Below are 21,248 nucleotides of genomic sequence, written 5' to 3' on the forward strand. Positions count from 1 at the left end.
GCTGGACATTGGGTAGAAAACCTCCACAGAAAGGGTGATTAGATAACAGAATGGACTGTCCAGGGAGGTGGTGGAGTCACCATCCCCGGAGGTGTTAAAAGACTGGACATGCTACCCGGCGCAATGATCTGGTCGACAAGGTGATGTGTGGTCACAGGTCGGACTCGATGATCTCAGAGGTCTTTTCCAACCTAATTGTTTCTGTGATTCTGTGATCACCCCGCGCCGTCCGCGCCGCCGACGTTATCCCGGCACGCAGGGCGCAGCACGGTTCCCCGCGTGGGGCGAACGAGCCGCCGAGCGGAGCGCAGCCCGCCGGGCAAAGGCACGGACGAGGCGGGCGCAGGGAGCCCGCGCCCGGCCGCGGGTGAGGCCGAGGCCACCCGGGCACAGAGCCGCCGGGCTCGGCCCCTCCGCCCGCGCGCCGCGGGTCCCGGCCGCGCGCCCCGCCCGCCCCGGGGCTTCCCCCGCTCCCGCGCGCGCCGCCCGGCCCCGCGCGCATGCTCGGAGCGCGGGGCGGCGCGCGGGGCGGCGGTCCTGCAGTGCGGGGCGGCGGCGGGCGGCGCGCGGGGCGGAGCGGGGGCGCGCACAGGAGCTGCGGCGAGAGCGGCGGCGGGCGCGCACCGAGGCGGCGCCGCGTGTCCCTCCGGCCCCAGCACCGCGCGGGACCCCGGGCCCTGCGCCCTCCTCCGCACCGCGGACAGACCCCGCGCCCGCAGTAAGTGCGGGAGCGACCGCAGGGGGAAAGAGGGGGGAGGGGGAGATCCGGGCACCGCACCCGCGAGGCGAGGGCGAGAACCGGCTGCTGGGTGCCCCGCTCGGGGCTTTCCCCGCCCGGGAAGGCGGTGGGATGGAGGCGCGGCGGGGCTGAGGCGGGGGCTGCGCGGCCTCGGCGCTGCTCAGCGGTCGGGGATCGTCCTCACCGGGAAAGTTGGTGCGCGCGGTCGGTGTGCGGGAGTTGTTCCGCTGGCGAGATGGAGGGAAACCGTAACGGCAGCGATCTGCCGTTAACTCTTGAGAGATGGGACCGAATCCCCACCGATCCGGATATGAACACCGACAGCATCCAAGGGAAGACCTGAGCTGTCGCGCAACAATTTGCGCTTGGAAAGGCTTTGGTGAAGGAGTCTTTGGCGTTCGTGTTCCTTTGAAAAGGGATAGCGAAAAGGGCGTGATTTTTTTTATTTTTTTTTTTCCCGTAGGGAAAGGGAAGAAAAAAAAATAAAATAAAAAAGGGAAAAAAAGACCGTGCGAAACCAGGCGCCAGAGCAGCCCTCGCAAGGTCATCACACCACGGGAAAGGCAAAAGTGTTCCCTATCCATGCGATCGCTCTATCGTTTTTCATACTGCCTGTAAGGGATGTTTTTATTTCATCATTTAATTTATTTAACAGGCGAGATGTTTGCAGGTGGTAGCGGGGTAGGTGCGGGGCGGAGGTGCCGCGCTCCTGCTATTTACTAGGGCATAAATCGGAGTGAAGATGGAGGTGGGAGGAGATAACAAAAGCTGGTGTGCGATCCTGGGCATCTCCCACACGAAGGCGTGAGAAGGAGGAGGGAAAGGAGACGGCAGGAGAGAATTTCGTTTCCAAAGATCAAAACAAAAGGTGGAGCAGGTTGAGGCAGATCGTGAGAAGCCGGGGCGGAAAGCGAGGGAGGAGATTTCCGCGCTGACCCGAGCGGAGCGGAGTGCGGGGTCTCTGCGGGGGCCTCGATGTGCGCGGCTGCGGAGAAAGGGAGGGAGCGCGGGCGGGGTCTGCCCGACCGGCGCAACTTTGCGCGCCAGCATCGCTTGGAAGCTGCTCGCGCCCGGAGAGTCGCGCAGTTTGTGTGGGTCGAGGGGAGGAACGCCTGCCGGTACCCCAAGGGCTTCTTCGCTCTCCCCTTCCATCCGCTGCCAGGAAGGACCGGGTCCTGTCCGCGGGCTGCGGGGGGAGCGCGGCGCTCAGCGCTGCGCCGAGGACGCTTCCCCGGCGCCCGGGGTGCAGCGCCGGGACACGGGGGCTCAGCGCCGTGCGGGGCGCTGCGGGCTTCCCAGCGGCGGCTGCCAGAAGGGGCCCCAGCACTGCCGCCCTCCCGCACAGCTCGGCCCCCGAGCACCGCGAGCCTCTCGGTCCCCGCCGGTCGCTGCCCTCTGCAGGGCTGCCCGTGCCGCCGGCTCCCCCGGTGCGAGGCTTTTCCCGCCAGCCCGGGGGTGTCCCCACCCCCCAGAGTCCCCCGCTCTCCCCACTGCCCCGACAAGGGAACGCCTCCCTCCTCCCACCGCAGCCCGGCGGTCCCCTTCCTGCATGAAGCCATTTGCGAGGTTTCCCCCCAACCCAACTTCGCATCCCGTCCCCAGTGCCGTGAGCCTTTCCTCTGCTGGGTGGACACAGCACTCCCTGACTTGCCCCAGCCCGGGCTGGCTGCTCCGGCCACCGGCGCGCGGAGAAACCGTCGGGATTGGGAGGGAAAGGGGAAGGGGAGGGGGTTGATCTTGGGCAGCTGCAGACCCTCCGCTTCCCCGGCCCTGGAGGAGCTTTTCAGAGGTGGGACGGGGCTTTCCGCCTTCCTCGGGCGAAGGGCAGCTGGAGCCCGAGCGGGCGGGGCTCCCGCCACCGCGCAGGTACCGCGCTCCTGAATCCAGCACGACTCGAAGCAGTGCAGCAAGGCGGGGACAGGATTTACCTGCACCGCCAGGCTTTTCGGCTGACAAGCAAACGTGCAGATAACAGGGTGATAAAAACACCTGCCCTTTTCATTAAAATTACTTGGGCATAAAAGCCATAGCCAATTATCAAAAGGCCAAATATATTAAAAATTTCCACGTTCTTGTACAGAAGATGTTAATGTAACAGATGGGTTTAAGAGATGCAGGTACTTCTCCCAGCAATTCTACTGGCAAAATATTTTTAGCAATGTTTTGTTTTTAGTGTGCCTTTGTATAGACATTCTCTTCCTTTATATATTGGAAAGTTCAGATCTCAGAGGCATCACTACCTCTTTATGAAGAATAAAAAGATGGACATATTTTATAACCAGAATATGATATGCAGCAGATTAATCCTAGCGAAAAATAAGTGTATGTGTAAGCTCAGTCTTTGTAGAATACATAATCACTATCCCTTTCAGAATGTGTACTTCCTAGTAGTTGTTTCTGTGACACATTTTCAGTCATTAGTTTTCACTACCACCGTATTACTGGACAGAATGCCTTTCCTTTTTAAAGAACATAGTTCATTTAAGAACATCAGTTTGCTTGAAAGATCTTCTAGTACAGTGTTCAAACAGCACAATCCATTTCAGGTTTGTGGACTGTGATCAATTCTAATTAAAACTTTAATTATGTTTTTCTCCATTCAAACAAAGCATGAAGTAGTCCGGGCTAATGTTGCTGTCAAGGAAAAGTAAGGAAACGTTCTTCGTCTTGCATATGTGTATCCCTGCCTTTTAATTAAGGACTGAATCCTTAATCTTGTTATTTATCCACAAACTTTTATGACATAGGGCTGCAATATTTAACCAGTTTTCTAGGTTGCCCTGCCTTCTTGCCTGATACAAAAGTACACCTTCACACCACTGATTTTTCAACGATCTTCTTGTTCTGGAACATCCAGCTATTGCCTGCAGATCAGTTGTGTCGTCAAGCGGCATCTACTCTGGAGTATCACAGCGTTATGTAACTCACAACACAGAGCAAATGCCAGTGATGTCTCCACCGCTGTCGGTCCCGTTGTGCGGTGCCCTGCGTGCCTTCCCCTGCTGTATTGTACCTGAAGAGTCACAGCTGATACCACCCCACAGCACCAGCCAGAAGGGAAACTCTGCTCTGCCCAGAATGATGAGGCCAAGTCTAACTGGGATGTGATGGGGCAGGGTCGGGCAGGGCAGGGCAGAGCAGAGGAAATCAGGTCGGCTGTGCAGGATGGAAGCAGTGCAATGCCGCTGGCTTTGGTGCTGTTTGGAAAAGGCGCCACGTGTCCCAGGGTGTGACATCCTACTGACTGCGGCATGTCTGGGGTCTTGGGGGGGATCCCTACATGCCTTCCAGCAGGGTCGTGCTCAAGAGCTGCACCACCATTGTGCTGCTACGGGCCTCTTGGCTTTTCCTTCTGTCTATACACTTGGTATAGCTGCAGGAAGGATCTAAATCTAATGGATGCAGGTACCCTTAACAAACACATGAACGTGGTGAACTTTGTTGCCAGTGATTCCATAATTGTTTACATTTCAAGCTGTTGTTCTGGTTCTGTTTTTCAGTTTTGGAATTGTAATGTTATGTCTGCCTGCGCAATGGATTCCTAAGCTTTTTTGTATTGTATCTGTGCCTCATGCTCCCATTTTAGGTATTCAGTTCTGTCAACCTTTGCAGATTCCCATAGATTTCCAGAATTTCATGTCACTTGGCCAAAAAATGCTGGCTTATCCTCTAATTATGAATCAAACAACACTGTACGCTAATTGAAGATAGAGTTAGAAAATTTAAAGTACGGTAGGCAGATTTGGTTTTAAAGTGCTAGGAATTGAAACACACAGCACTTACCCTGAGCAGCTGGGCTCCTTGTTTGTGATGTTAAACCTTGTCAGCACTGGCCTTCATCCTTTTGTTTTTGATAGGTATTAGCAGTGTGCATTGGGGCTAAATACCCTTTGTCATTTGGGTAGTCTGTAAAGAAGCTTGTTTCCAGGTGGGTTTGATTGCCATGGACTCTGCTTTCTTTAGTTTTGTCTTACGTTAGCAGAGAAAAGCATTGTGTGGTCTTCCTGTGTTATTTCTAATGAGCCTAGACCATTTCATCCATCTCCGTTTTCTTTTGGGTCACTATTACCGGCATTTGCACACCTTTTGCCATTCTCTACCTTCTTGGGCTTTTTCTTTCTTCCTTCAGAGTGTAATTTTGCTCCTTCTTTTTGTGTGCGTTCAATGCATCTTTGGATTTCTTTCCACCTTACCAATTATCTTCTTTGCTGGTCATTTATTTCCTGGGAAAGACCATGGTTTACCCTGTAGCTTCTCTCCGTGGCATCACTGAAAGATCTCTGTAGTACAGGAATACAGCACCAAGAGGGAAGGCTGTGAGCATTTGCTGTGCTGGAAGATGTAAAGATCCAGATAGGCTCCTATCACAGGGCGGCGCTTTCTTACCTCAGCTCCAACTACTTGTCTTTATTCGTAGAGAGAGAATCTTATCTTTTGAATTTTATACTATTGGTCTGAGAGTAATAGCTACAAACCTTTTCAAAGAAAATTTAGCAGATGATAAAAAGGATATTTGTTTGTGGAATACAAAATCTTGGAGCAGTGCTACAGATTTTTATTGCTTTTTAAATTATAAAGTGCTAAGAATATATATGTGGTTTTTCTTTTTTTAACTATGTGGATGTTATCCACAGGGTCTCTGCTTTCAAGAGCTTTTCTACATTTGGATGTGAATATGACAGAAGTGACAATAATACACTTGTAGGAAATTAAGGCAGATTATTAGAGATGGTTCATAGATGAAAGTTGAAAAAAGTAAGTAGTTTCAAGGAGACAGTTGAAGGAGAAAAAGATAAAAGCCACTTGATAGTCCAATTCACTGATTTGTTTATAAAAATATCAAGCTGTTTTCTTTGTGATTATGCCCCTGAGGAAAGTAAGGAACAGAATATATTCAGTAAAATAACTGGTAAAACCACAGCTAATTGAAATAAATTGTGCTCCTTGGGAGTGAAAGGACAACTGCATTTTTTTTTTGAACTAAGCATGATGTGTTATAAAATTATGATCTCAAGGACAAAGGAATACACATTACAGATATTATTGAATATTTTTTCCCTGAAATAAACCCTATGAAGTCATATATATAATCCCAGATCGTAAAAATTAGTGGAATGTATTATAACTTCCTCAGTTTCACTGAGAAAAATCAGGAGTTTGCTACATTCTTGAATTTGCCAACAACCTACAACCTTTGAAGTAATGAGAAGTGCTAATTTGAGATTACCAAGTGGGTCTTTTAAGATAATTATAATAAATTAACTTCTTAATAGGAAAATAAAGAATTTTAAAATAACTTTATCATCGCAAAGCCATTTGAGGAAGATTATTGACACAATCTGTGTTTAAAAAGTTTGAACTGACGTACAGGAAAAAGATGTAATGGTGATTCCTATAGCTTTTACACTAATATCAATATGAGATACTAAACTTTTTGGTTAAGATGACCTTTAATCACTTTAGGCTTAAAGCAGATTTCATTTTAAATAATTGATGATTTCTGAGAAACATCATTGTTGTCATGCAGCAGTATTAAATATCAGAAAAATATAACTTATTTCTTGTTCACTAACTTAGACTTTCTCAAAGTTCATTTATGAAAATATCTAAAAATTGAGATCTGTAATGATAAGACTTACAAGTGGTGTTAAGACTTACAAGTGGTGTTAAATTTTTTTGGTCGTGTCAAGGTATTTTCATACAGTAGTTGGGCATAAAATTAGTATGGTTGTTTTGACACCTAATGAGTTGAATCAGCCAATATAATATCAATTGATGGGATAGCTTTGGTTGCTCAAACTTTGTTGAGAAAAATGTGAGTCCAAATGTATACTCAAAGACAAAACCAGTTGTGACAGTAATTTACGGAATTTTTAGACTGATAAATACAAGGCTCTGAAACTTTTGATGAAAATTACTTTTATTACTTTTAACTTCTAGCTAAATAGAAAGTTTTATGTTAGAGATGAAAGCACTTAGGTTCATAATTGTTTAAATCTACAAGGGAGATTAATGAACATTTTAACCACGTTTAGCTGAGGCCATAGCATTTGACTCAGCAATGTCTTTACTCCTTTTACATAAAAATTTGGAGGAGGGAAAAAAAAAAAATCAGTCTTGATTTGAAGACCATGAAGAATGGAAAATGTACCTCTGTCCTCTCTAAGCTTTTTTAGTAATTAACTACCCATAGTGTTAAAATGTGTTGGTTCTGGACTTAATTACAAGTTCTTGAACAATCAATACGCGAAGCAGTTGAAAAAAAAAAATCTTAAATAGATCAGCTGTTGAGCCTGATGTGTATAGAGTACCTTTGACTTGATTTTAATATCTGAAAATAATTTCACAAAGGTAATATGTTACTGCATTTTTTTTTTTAAATGAAAGTTTAGTGTTCCACTTCATAGAAAACATTTTTACTCAAAAATAGATATTAAGTCATTGACTGTAAGATGGAATCAAATAGCATTGAGGAGACATGACTATCCTCCTTTTTGCAGACTGCATTTGAGAATATATGTGGTTTAATTAGACTTTATTCAGAATGGAGTAGTCTAAAATTAGAAACTGTTGTTTATAAAAGCTCTTACAATACAGCATATTTCTCTGTACTCTTATCTGCTATATTTAGAAATACAAAGTAACTGGAGACTCTTAGAGAATGAAATCTGAGATATTAGTTAGTAGTTAGAATTAAAATGCTTTCGGTTTTTAGTAGAAGTCAGTATATGTAGAAAAAAAAATTAATGTTTTCTAAAGTTAGTGAAAGGGAACATTTAAATAAGATCTTAGCACTGAAAATAAAATCAGCTTATGTAATGGATAATGCTGAAAAAAGTTATCTGTGCAGGTATTGTTAACATCTAGCATATATGCAGTCAATTTCATTACAGTCAGTGTTCTTTCATTACACCAGAATATATACTATTTTTTTAAGCAGTCATTTTTTCCTTTAAAATATGCATTTTTTGAAACAATAAAAATGAGTACCAACGTTTGTAAATGTTTTTGAAATTCATGTTTTGAATGGTATAAAAGACTTTCAGTTTGGGAGACTGATAGCCTGAAAAGTGGTTTTAGATTGATGCATGAAACATCTGATGATACTGATGTTTTTTGCAAACCAGACCAATTTGTACAAAAGGAGTGCATCTTCAAATGTCTTCAAATGTCTAACAAAGTTTGATCTGGTGTTGTTTTTGTTTTGTTTGGGCTTTTTTTCTGTTGTATGTTTTTATTGTTGTTTGTTTGTTTGTTTGGCAGGGGGGGATTTTGTTATTTTGTTGGGATATTTTCATTTGTTTTGTTTTTATTTTTTTTTTTTAATCTGACTTGGATATGTCACATCAACCATATTTTAAGGTTGAACAATGCTCAACAAAGAGCTCCAGTTGACTTGGAATCTGGTCCCTGCCATCCATTCAGAATGAGAAAATTTAGGATAGTATGAAATCAATAAGTTACATGTTTAACCTTGTTAAAACTTTATATCATGCATCCTTAAATAAAGAGAGTCAAATAATCGCAAACTGGTTTTTCCATATGCATAAATATTCTTGTTTCTGTCAGTGAAAGCCTAACAATACACTATTGTTATTGAATTGCCAAAATGCTTAACAGAAGTAGCTTCTAAGTCTCCAATTCCCACCTCAGGTATGGTAAGAAGATCACAAAGTAGCCTTGATCATTCTTCATAAATAGGTTTTGTTTGCAAGAGTAGTTCCCCACTCTGGGTGAGTTCTTAGCTATTTAGTTTAATGGCTATTGTTTATTCATTTTAATTTCTGCTTGGGAAAAGAGGATGGTTGGACGGGGTTGTGATTTTTTTACATTTTTCTCAAGTGTCTGCCACAAAGAGGTGCTACTGGAACACAGATCAATCAGTAAGTAACGCTTGTTTCTACATGGTTTGAGAGGTGAATGTTGCTCAATCAGGCTTCCCACTCTGTTATATGAGAATGTAATCCTGAAGTGTCAACAGGTACTAACTGCCTCATGTCTTATCTCATCCTTTTACTGATCCTTTTTTTCCTCCCTCTCTGGCTCTGCTTCCTGTCTTTGGTTCTGCTCCAAAGGTCTCCTGTTGCATAAAGAGCCTCTCACTCCCTGACGATACTGGCTGTGCGTGTTTAACCATGGTGGATGCCTCCTTCATCTTGCATTTTACCTGTGGTTTTGTGTTTTTTTAAACTGTGAGCTTTACAAAACAAGGATCTGGCCTTTGCATATGTTCTAGAAAGTGCAGCACCATAAGGGTAAATACTTTTAATAAAATTCGAACAACGTACAAGATATATACTGTACCTACAACCCATGAAGAAAGATAGGGTGCAGTTACAGGGATTTTTAATGGAGTGAGTTTGAGCCAATCCATGCCTGGTAGCAGCAACTGAGTTTGAATCCTGCAGGGCTGATTGGGATACATTCATACACATTCTGCTTCCCTCCATGGGGCTGTTCACAGTGGTGAAGCCAGAGAGTGGAAAGCTGGCTGAGGCTCACACTGTTCTGCAGCTCTTGGGCTGTAGTGTAGATAAACCCTAGAATATGTCAGAAACAGCTAGGTTTGTATCTAGATATCTCTAGATGTGTACAAGGTATCTGGTATTTTCAAAGAGAAATCTGCAAGAAGTCACAGTACAATGTAAACAGATGCTGAGTACAGCTGTGTTCTTTCTGTGTGTCTGTGCTTTTTCTGTTGAATTGCACTCTTCAGTGCCTTAACTCTGTATCACAGTGCAAAACCCAAGATGTTCTTGTAAATCTGCAGAGTAGAAACACAGCCTATGGTTTTTGGGTTTTTTTTTTTCCCTTTTCTTTTTTAAATTTCCCTGGGATATGGAATTTTGGGGTAGGAAGATTCAAGATAGGAGACTGAAAACATTATAATAATTTATCATAACATTCTCTGTGGTTTTTATTCCTGCAGATTGCTATAAATAGTTCTATTGTATCTACCTATCATCTAATGCCATAATGTCTATGTTGCCAATTTGCTTAACAAAACCTATCAGTGCAAGTCCTTCAGTTACAAAGCAGCTTGCTTTCTTTAGATTAAAATGAGCTAGAGAACTGTTGGCTAGTCACTTCTGTTGTTTGTGAGATACGTTATTTTAGATTATTGCCTTCTTCAAGTCTTTGTAACCAACTGCAGATTTTTTTTTTTCTTAATATGCAACTATAAATAAATGAAAACAGTGTAACAAGGTTCTGAATTGCTGCATGAGAAATCCATGGTATATATAAAATACAAGAGTAATTTTTATTTTAGTATCAAACAGTTGTATCATTACTTTGTATTGCTGTTTTAATATTGGTGAATTAAAGCTAGTCAATTAAAAAAAATTGATGCAACTTCATGTGCTTCAACTATATGAAAAATAACTGTCTGAATATGACTTGAGTTTTAGTGGGTGTCTTTCATTGCACAGTTGGCTGAGGAGGAGACATATTTTTTAAATTGCACTTTCTTTCCATATAAATTGCAAGGTCTTGCAGTATGTGACTCATTTCAGCTGCTAGCATCTCCCTGTTGCCAACAGAAGTGTATTAGTGAAGACCAATAACAATATATCAATGTCAGCTCATCTTCAGATAAAAGAAGCAGTTCATGAAATGTTCAAGGTTGCTCGGGTGTTGTATGTAACAGAGATAGCTGGAGATTGTAATTCTTGTATGACCCAGTAAACCCAACCATTTACTGTTGACAGTATTGATATATTCAGAAGGTCTTCAACATCTGAAGCTGTGTGAGACAGCTCAGCAACTCCAACTCTGCATCTTGTCACTCTTAACTTATGAGATTCTCAGTTCTACTAAGACCTACACAGCAGCTTACAGTCATTTTAGTCTTGTACTTTGGCTTTCCTTTGAAAATACCTTCAAGATGTTTGCAGAAATTAACATTTTTGGTTTGTTCTGAGTGAACAAAGTTAGTGGCATCACTCTGGGCGCTTGACTAATGAGGTACCCTTGCATAAACATTGAGTCTGGGAAAAAGAAACAAACAACCTAAAAAGGTAGCAAATTTATACAAGTTACAAAAGCAAAGTCACCTGCTGACAACTATGCTGGACTACTTTGCCATGCTTTAAAAATTCAAATAACAGTAAAAGTGAGTTAGATATGATTGTACAGTGAAGAGAAATGTGTGCTATCAGTGGGCAGTGGCATTAACAGCACTATTGACAAATACTGACATCAGGAAATCTTTAGGAGCACATGGAATGGCTTTTCATTATTAGAAATTACCATAGAATAGTTAAATGTGAAATGGAGATTTCTGGACTAATCCCTTCCTGAAGTAACTGGACCAAAGTCCAAAACAAACAAACAAACAAACAAACAAAAAACCCCCACCAAACAACAACAACAAAATCACACACAAAAAACCCCAACCAACCACAAAAACAGTGAAATCAGTGCAACTGCCATCCAAATGTAAGGACTCATTCTCTGAGCTGATCTGTCTGGATCTGTCTGATCCCTAGTGGAAAAAATTGGATCAAGGAATGGATTTGAATAGTGCACAGTACATGCTGAACCACCAAAACACATCTGTGAGTGACTAGGTTTAAATACATGGGGAAATCTGTTGCTTTGAACACACAGAGTTGACTAGAAATGTAGGTGTAAGTGTTTGGCAAGCTCTTAGCCTAAAGATGAGGCTTGGGAAAAAGGAGAAGGTGTGATCATGAATCATGTCAGAGATGTAGGCAGGACCAGATCTGTGAGGATTTCAGTGCTAGAAAGATTCATTTTAAATGAATCAAAATGAAGGGGGGAGTGAGGAAAAGGAGTAGGATTAGATTTGATGGCAGCAGAAGGCAAAGGTGTCAACATCTAGGAAACACTGAGGAGTGGAGTCTCTCAGGAAAGGGGTGATTAGTATGAAAAGTACTAACAGATGCACCACTTTTTGTGATTTTTTAGGTGTTGTGAGAAAACTTCACAGGGAAAATTTGAATTTGCAGGAAATATTGAGTTTAATGATAAATCCATCTGATTCTTGCCACTTTCCTCTGAACTGCTTCTTCCAATGTAATGACAGACAAGTGGTATCAGAATGGTACTAGAACAGAGGCACCTGAGTTAGGTACTCAGAGGAAGCCCTTACTGAACTGCCAATGACTACCTGAGCTGTGATAACTTTTCTTATACTGTGTGTCAGATGGGTGATAGATGGAGCTGTTGGAGAAATGGAAGGAAAATGTAGATGTTTTTAAGTCACATACAAGTCCTAAAAATGACCACAGAAACACCCCCAGTGCAGGCTCTCTCTGGCAGTGAGCTCTGTGTGGGTGCAGGGGAATTTGCTCATCCAAAGGCATTTGGGACGTGAAACTAAGTGTGGAGAAGGATTGAAAAATAAAATGTGAAGTATTTGCATAAGATGTTATATGTTCTCTCATCATATGATTCATTGATCTTATGACTGAACAGCTGCTCCTAAAAATTCTGCTTTTCTGAAGTAAAAACCTGTTTGGAGAGCTGATTTTGAAGAATTTATGTGACAAGTTGCTCATTGTTTTGCATTTGTATTTATGTGCCATGTAATTTTTCACTGCTGATGTCAGTTTTGAATGGGATATGGCAACTACAATATAGGCAAATTTATAGAATTTAACATGATTTCATACACTTAGTATTACGTGATGATGATGCAGAAGGCAGAAACATACCTTGTCCAAGAGATTTTAGAGAATTGATGGCAAAGCAGAGGATGGAATCCCAAACCCTTTTTCTCAGAGAACTGTAGACCCTGTTTTATGCATGTGCTTGACCACAGTACTAAAACTGAAGTTTCTGTCATGGTAAGAGCTCAATTAGCAGAGGTAAATTTAAAAAGGCTGTACAAAACCTCAAACATTTTCTAGTTACAAGTCAAGGTGGAAAAACTTGGCAACTTGTGTAAATTTTTCACCTCTAAGTATTTCAGTGCCATGCATCAGTAAAGGCCAATCTCTGCCTCAAAAGAGTTGTTCACACAATTCTGATATTCCCATATCCAAGATTGTCTTCTGTCAGAGACAAGTAGTACAAGATTTGCTGGAGGGGTGACCACATCAGGGGTTTTAAAAGAATGAAGATGCAGGACTAGAATTTTGGATGAAAGTAGTGTCCCATTGGACTTCTGGTGTGACACTGGTGTGCCCCAGTTTGTCTGGGCAATGTCTGATGGCCCCGGCACCAGGTGATCGATGCTTCTGGAAGCAGGAGGGGGAACATGGCCCCAGCTTGAGCTGAGCTCTTCCTCCAGCCCAACCCAGTCTTTCCTGGCAGGACTCTATGGTTATATCTGCTAGAAAGGGAAGTTTTCCCTGTTGCCTCACTTTCCTATTACCCTTGCCTTTTTTTTTTTGTGGTTTACCTCACCCAAATGATCCTTTTTTTCCTTTCCTGTGTAAAGAAACGTGACCAGGGTTTTTTTCTTATCTACCTTGCACATGGCCACAGAAAGCCTGGGATACACACAAGACATTAGGCAAGGAGTTCTTTCCAAAACTGAATATGGTTCTTTAGAGAGTATAACCCTTTTTTGGCAGCAGAACTGGATTGTGTCAGATTAAAACCGGTGTGTAATCATCCCATGTTGCACTGGGAGCAATACAAGCCATGATCATTTTCTGCCTGTGACCTGTTCCTGTGGCTTGTCTTTCCTCTTGGCTCTCTGAGGTATTTGGTAGGAAGGTAAACCTTGCAGCTTAGTAATACTGGTAAACTTCATAAATTATTACAGGAGCAAGTGCTTGCATGCAGTTGATGAACTAAATATTTAACAAAATTATTAAATAGTAATAGTAAGTAACAAGTAATAAAAATTATACATATTTTATACCTTACATTTAAATCTTTATTATCAGCAGCAGTCTAATTTTGGAATGTTTATGAAGTGGAAATAAGCAGGTCTCCCAGTGTCCTGTGCTTTTGCTGGTGAGATCTGTTGGATGCTGTTGTGTTAATGATGATCCAGATGGACTAAATCTGATGAGGAGTGAACTGCAGAGCATGGACTGGGCTCTTTAAGTAGACAGTGAGGAGGTGCACCTCTCTGTTATCTCTGGAGTTTAATTACACTGGATTAATTACATCATTATATTGCATTTGCATACAATTCTTATGTAATTTTTAATTATTAGTTTGGCCACACTTCTTGAGATGTTTTTCCTTTTTAGTCTTCTGCATGAAAAAAATACAGGTGTCAACATGCACATTGCACATGCATGCAAGGTTGTCAAAGTACTATCGAAAAATAGGGTCAGACCAGCTTCTCATTTGCATTTGAAGTTATCCTTTAGAAAGAAGCATGAGACTGACCCCTGTGCTTTGTACCATACAGCTAAATGGTAAAGCTCTCCTATAATGTACAGACAAATTGCATTTTAAACAGGTTTTGTAGTTTTCCCCTTGGATATTAGCATTACCTAGAACTCAGTTTGACTGTGAATGAACAGAAATGTGAGGATTTCTCAGTGCAATGCAGAGAACAGGCATAACCAGTTGCATTCTACTAATCTATGGGTTGTGCCTGAGATTTGTCACTGCACTAAGCCTTGGCAGGAGTGGCTATTATCTGCTCTTGCTTGTTTCAAAGGGGCATGGGTGGAACAATGTAAACACCAAGACCTGGCAAAAATAGTGTTTTTAAAAGTATTAGAGGAGAAGAAAATGAAAGGTATGCATTTTATGTGGAATGGTCCATAAGCTGCATGCTTCTTCTTTTTCCTTTGAAAAATCCTTTACTTCTTTGGCCATCTGTGGGTGATCATTACTTCTCATTTATTATTATGGCAAAATATTTTAAAAATGGACTAATCTGAGCACCAGTCATGCTGGATGTAAGCCAATTCAACTCCATCAGGCTGCATCAAGCTCCCTAAGTGCTACCCAAGTCCACATTATGGAAGACAAAAGAAGAAAATTTGCCATGTGTAGGAGTTGGTTACACTTTTTTTTCATCACATCAAGACTCAGGAGCTCATACAGCAAATTTTCCAGCTTAGGTGTGTATTTGAGAAGGAGAACTGCGAAGTCTGGTTGTTTTTTAACAAACAAACTTGCCAGTTTTACTCTGGTCCTGTAGCAGACTATTCAATGGCACTTTTTGTCACTCTAAATGAAAAATTTAAATGTATGCTTCAGCTGTAGTGGGACAGCTTTGGCTGGAACAGCCCTGCATCCCATGGCTAGCTGAAAGGGCTCAGTCACTTGATACTTCACTTATCTTTTCTGCCAGGAGCACTTTGACAGCACATGCCCTGATGTGTCACCACAGTATAACTTGTTCCCAGGGGTGTAGATGAACAAGGAGGGAGGAAATTATCATCCTGCCTCTCTTCCCAGGCAGCTTGCATCGATTAGTAGGCAAGGTTGCTCCCTGCACTCTGGCATTCCTGCAAGGATTTTCCATATCTGTCTTCCACTCAGACAAAATCAAAACAAGCTGCAAGTAGTGGAAAAAGCAGAATATGGATAGTGGGAAGCAGCAATCTACCCTTCCTGTGGGGAGCAGATGAAGTAACTTTTCAAAAAGATTATGATAGGAATATAGCCACTAGCTTACTCAACCTGTCTCAATTTTTTCTCCTAAGTTTTGTGTCAGGTATAATCTCCTGTGCATCTGTATTGCATATATTACCTTATCTCTAGACTGTTTTTGACTGGAATACATATTTTCTTGGCTGGGAAGTAGGTGGTGTGGAGTAAAGCACAGAGGATGCTGCTGAGGTCCTGTTTCTGCATCTGGTGTGGGCACAGCCAGCCAGCATCAGGTGTCTGCCTTGGGCAGGCTGGGGAGAGCTGTCCTGGGGACAAGCCCAGGAGCTGGGGCAGTTCTCAAATCCAGTGCGACTCACCTCAGCACGCACCATTTAGTAAAACTGGCACCTGCCATGAAGATCCTCCAAGAGAATGCAAACCTGAAGACTGCACAGGCAGCCTGAATGATGACCCATTTTCCCCTAAGATATAAACATCCCGCATCAGTTATGCCCAGGTCACAAGTTTACCCTTGCATTTTCCCAAGGTGTCTGTGAACCTTGGAGAAAAAGTTTTGTGCTTGTCTGGGTCACACACAGACTCAGGATGTTGTGCCATTACCTCTGCTCTATAAGTTGGCTCTGGGAGAGCCTGACTTACATTTACCTACACTATTCATAAAGGAATTTGTAAATCTACCCCCAACATTTGTGCAGAACCTCCATATGGTATAATATGGAGTATATAAATTTATAAAGTGTTCAGCACCAGTGTGCAGAGCTTGTGTGGGGATTCAGGGATCTGTGGGGATTCTTTTAAAGTAGATTTAATTTAATTTAATTTAAATATGTCAAATGGGATTCTATAGCTCACTGCAGAATCTTTAATTCTTTTGGTTATTTCTATTTGGTAATTCTCCTTCCAGTGTGGAATGGTTTGACATGGAACAGGCCTTTCCACTATACCAGACTGCTGAGAGCCCCATGCAGCCTGGTGTTGAACTCTTCTAGGAACTGGACATCGACAACTTCTCTGAACAACCTGTCTCACTGCTTCACCATCCTCACAGTAAAGAGCCCTACTACTGATAATCCATTATAAGAATTAATAAATAATATGAAATGTATTACTCTTAGAATCTAGGTCCATGTATCTTACACTTTCTATAAGGGAGGCCTTATTGCAACCTTCCTGTACCAAAAGGAGTAAAGCTGCAGAAGTTTTTACAGGGGCATGAGATGACAGGATAAAGGATAATGGCTTTAAACTGAAAGAAGACAGGTTTATATTAGATATTAGCAAGAAATTTTTCACTATGAGAATGGTGAGACAATGTAATAAGTTGCCCAGGGAAGTGGTGCCGCACCCCAGGAAATGTTCAAGGCCTGTCTGGAGGGGGCTTTGAACAACCTGATCTAGTGAAGGGCATCCCTGGCCATTGCAGGGATGTTAGAATTGGATGATCTTTAAGGTCCCTTCCAAGCCAAATTATGTGATTCTGTGAAAAATGAGAGCCCATGTTTTTGTAGTAAAGGGAATAGCAAAAGGAAGTTCCCCTGTTCCTGATGTTCTTTGGGAGATGCTATTCCAAAACAGCAACGCATAGAAGTACTCTTAGTCTAAGGAATTATTATTCATTGGAAACATAAATGTATTAACAAGATGCTTTTCTGAAAAAATAAGGAAAGAATGAGAATGTTGTCACGTTTAATTTCTCAGGTATGCCTTGTGTAGTTCATATCCAGTACCGATTTTAATTTGAACTATTGTTCAAGTATAGGCATGTTCATAATGATTAAATCATTAGAAGTGTTTGAAGGAATTACAGAAGCTTGAAAAATGCCAGTTACCAAGGCAGTAAAATTAGTTGTCTATATGTAGGAACAGAAAGCTAAGCCTGAGACTGAAGCCACAGCTCCATAAATGGTCTTGATGCACATCATGTTCCTACCCACAAAATCCAGGATGCAATTACCTGGCTTTATTAGGCACAAAAGAAGGGCTGTCCCAGGAAGAAATTACCTCATCCTGAAGCTGGAACTAGAACAAATCTCCCTGACCCTGAGAAAGGTAAATACACCTTTCTCAGGGTTTCCTTGTTGCTCCTGAGGCAATTGGTGGTTAATTGGTGGTTAACATCTCCATTTTGCCTCAGTGGCACAATCAACCTCCGTTCTTTTTCCAAATTTCTTTGTCTGAAATGCCGCTGTGTGACCCGTGGAGCTTGCTGCTGCTGGTAAGCAAAGCTTGACGGACAGCATACTCTGTTTCCAGGGTGTAGGGAACATTAGGAAATACTGACAAGATCAGTGTGATGAAATAAATAGTATTCTCCAGCTGCTCTTTGTCTTACTTTGAAAACATTACTTTTTATGGCCACAGATTTTCCAATGGGAAACACTGAATACAGTTCAGGACCAGCTTTATCTAAGCTTCCACTGGTCCTAACTCCAAGAAACTATTTGGCTCCATGTGCTGCTCCATGTGTAACGGTGTTAGAATTCTGGTTTCTGACAGAAAATCACCCTGCAGTTAGTGTCTAAGGCTGCTAATGTTAGTGCTGCATTAGAGATACACATCAGCATTTTTTGATGCATAGATAACTGTTGCATTACATCTCTACCTAAAATCCTGTCTCATTTGGGGCACATTTAATGGTATTTGGTTATCTAAAAAGTGCTCTGTCAGAGCATACCACAGGTATCTAGGTGGTGGATGTAGTGTTGCTATTTATATCATAGTGCTCTACAAATATTAATAACACTGTGCTTCAGAGTGAGCTATAGCCATAAACCTGTAAAATAACTCCCCACAGTTCATCTTGATAGTCTGTTGAAATTGGACTGCTCTGACTATACCCCCTTCAGGCTCACTGCCAATCTCATATTTTATCCTGAAATTCCGCAAGGAGACACTCAAAATAAACACTACACTAGCAACTGCTTGAATTATACTTAAGGCAGTAGCAAGCATTGGTTTCACTTTAGCCTCTCTGTGGCTTTCTTGAAAATCCATGAAGTTTGACCTTTTGAATACATTTTGCTCTTACTTATCTCCCCTGTTGACTGCAGTAGGAACTGAATGAGCATAGCTGAGAAGGGAACGGGTATATCAGAGATGCTAACCTGTTATGACTAAATTATCCCTGTTAGTCCCACATTGCCCAGCACCAGGAACTTTATACAGTGCATATCTCCTCACTAGCTTGCTTTCAGCAAAATCCCAGCTATTACATTTGCTTTTGAGTTTTCTTAGGAGGGAAAAAAAAAAAAAAAAAAAAAAAAAAAGAAGCAAGCTAGAAATTGCAGTATTATTCCAGGCACCATTTCAGAGATGTTGAGCTTTTTGTTCTGCAAATGCTTTTTCTCTGCTTTTGAAAATAGCTGATCTTTTAATTCACTATTAAGGCCTAAAGGTGACCAAAATAGCCCATCACCAAGGTCAGTATACCCTTGAATCAGATAGGTTTGCTAATTTTAAATTTCAGTATTTTTCAGAAAGTAGTGTGTTTAGCCAGAATAAAGAGGTAGAATGTGGGATTGGGACAATATGAGTGTTCACACATCGCTGCCAATGAAAGCAAAGCTTACAGGTCTAATTTTAGGCTTTTCAGCCTTGGTATTGTTCCTTACAGCGCAGTTATTTTCCATATGATAAAAAGCACTCCTTTTTTTTCAAACTTTATAAACTGCTTTAGAGAACAAAAGCAAGGACAAAGTGAGTATATGTCACGGTTGAAAGCAAATCAAAGAAGCTTAAGTAAGGCTGAAGTTAGCGATGGTTGCATGCCAGCTCTATATTCAGAGGACAATTCTTTAAGAAAAACAAGAATCTTGAGAAATATGTCACAAGGCCTGGGAGTAGAGTTACACCATGTCTGCACTGGGACCCTTGGCTGTGACTGGATGTTCTTCAACACATTTAGTTAATTTACACTGTGCTTACATGCCTAGTAAGTTAGTCCGCTTTGTAAATGTCAAAATGACCTGTGCTGTTTGGAGAAGTAGGACTTTCAGGATACTTACCTATCTCTTGGTTCTCCAAACTAAGCATTCTAGATGCAGTGAGGATGTCACAACTAATTCTTTGTGTAACATCAGATAGATGCTGTTTTCTAAAGTTATCTTTTACTGATGCCTTAATAAAAAAATATTTTATAGAATTATAGAAACATAAAACTGTAGAATTGGTTGTATTCTTTCCTGTAGATTAATTACCAAGGACTGGAACCAGTTGATACTAAGTCATTCCCCATGAGAGTGTCAGCAATGGTATTAACCTGTAAAAAACACCTTTAAAAATCATTAAGTTAATGTAGTCCCCATTTTTCATGTAAGAGAAACTTATTATCTGAATGAATATATGACATGGTTCAGAGAAATCAGAGAACATTAATCTGTGTGATTTTTTTAGTATTTCTGCTGTTTGAAGCTTGTTGGTAACTGGGTGTATTGGTAGAAAGAGTTTCTTGGGCAGATTCTGTGCAGGGGCTGCTGTATCGTTGAGCTGGTATTTTGCCTCACAGGTCCACTGCCCTCACTGGGCTTCACCAGCCAGGCAGTGCCAAGGTTTGGGTCACAGGGCATGAAGCACAGTTTGGCTGAAGGCTCTACAGCTCTCCCCAAACTGGGAGAGCCATCTCAGCCTGAGCTATGGAGTTAGAATATCTTTTCATGCATTTCTAGCTGTCTAGGAGTTAAATGTTTAGTCTAAACTAATTTTGTAGACTTCTTTTTAGTCAAACAAGAGTAGTCATTTCCAAAGAGCAATTAATCACAGTCACCTTTTATATATACTTTTAGCACGGAATGAATTGCTTCTTGTTGAACTGGGTGCCTGTTTCACTCCATTGCACATTGGAGCCTTGATGACTACTTTAGATTAAATATCCAAATTCTAATGGCTACCACCCAGGTAGAAATAACCTGGATTAATCAAGTTCTCTGCTACTGACTATAATAATTTCCCTGTTATTATTCTGTGTATGATTTATGGATGCTGTGTTAGAGGAGAAGAGTCTTCTTCTTGTTTTTATATGATGTAATTTCAAATGGTTTGTCATTAATAGTGCAGTTGCTCAGTTTTCTGTTGTTCCTGGTCATATGAAAGTTTTAAAAATTGTGGCATTTTTTAATTGACTGTTATAATTAATAATATTTTAAAAAACACTAACTCATTTTCATGATGGAACAGATTAAGTTAAAGGCTGGCTGTTGGATGGCTTTCTGGATTCTGACCAGCTTCTTGGAGTCATAAATCAATGTGACTATTTTCAAGTTAAGAGAAAAGAATGTTTCTAAGAAAGTTTGGAGCACAGGTAGTGAAATAGAGTGGGAGCATGACTTTAGTGAAGAATAAGCCAGCTGTCAATTGGCTGTATTTGGAGGCAGGCACTAATTTGATGGAAACTACAATATGGTAATTATTTGGATATTCTGGAGATTGTAGCTCCTCAGGGCTTACCCATGCATGTCAGATCTAAGATTTATTTATTTATTTATTTATTTATTTAAATGAAACAGACCTATATGGCCAGCAGAGCAGAGTAAATTGAATGCTCCTCTTAACTCTAAATAAGGTTTTCCTAGATCTTCTGAAAAGGTTTGGGTGTTTTTTTTGTTTGTTTGGCTGCTTTTTTGTGTGTGTGTGTGTGTGGCGGGGGGGGGGGGGGGTGTTGTTATGGTGGGTTTTTTGTTTTTTTTTTTGGTGGGTTTTTTGGGTTTTTTTCTGTTTGTTTTTTCTTTTTTCTTTTTTTTTTTTTTTTGAGAAGTATAGTTAGTTTTTAAAAGAGAAAGTACAAATGCTAATGACATGGCATCTCTGGCCTCATTCATTGCCTTTTCCATTTTCATTATAACCTTTGATCAGGGGCAGATTGGCATCAGCAACAGTCAGGTTCATTTCTGCATTTTTTCTGGGAAAAACAAAGAAAACTAATTTAAGCTACTACTGAGAAAGTTCAGCTCTCTTCTGCAGTGTTTTCTCCTCTGACCAGTCTGGGATACTTCAGGGTAGTTGGAGATTTTTTGCC

General features: G+C 41.6%; 1 protein-coding gene across 1 annotated transcript in view; it reads left to right on the top strand.

The window, feature by feature from the left end:
• Positions 1-539: 539 nt before the first annotated feature.
• Positions 540-21,248, top strand: part of VSNL1 (visinin like 1) — an 86,163-nt gene continuing 65,454 nt past the window's right edge. Inside the window, exon 1 of the mRNA XM_040059594.1 lies at positions 540-718. The gene's annotated coding sequence lies outside the window, so the exon portion shown is untranslated. The remainder of the gene's footprint in view (positions 719-21,248) is intronic.

Source organism: Hirundo rustica, chromosome 3, assembly GCF_015227805.2.
Source record: "Hirundo rustica isolate bHirRus1 chromosome 3, bHirRus1.pri.v3, whole genome shotgun sequence".
In the NCBI taxonomy this organism is placed as follows: domain Eukaryota; kingdom Metazoa; phylum Chordata; class Aves; order Passeriformes; family Hirundinidae; genus Hirundo; species Hirundo rustica.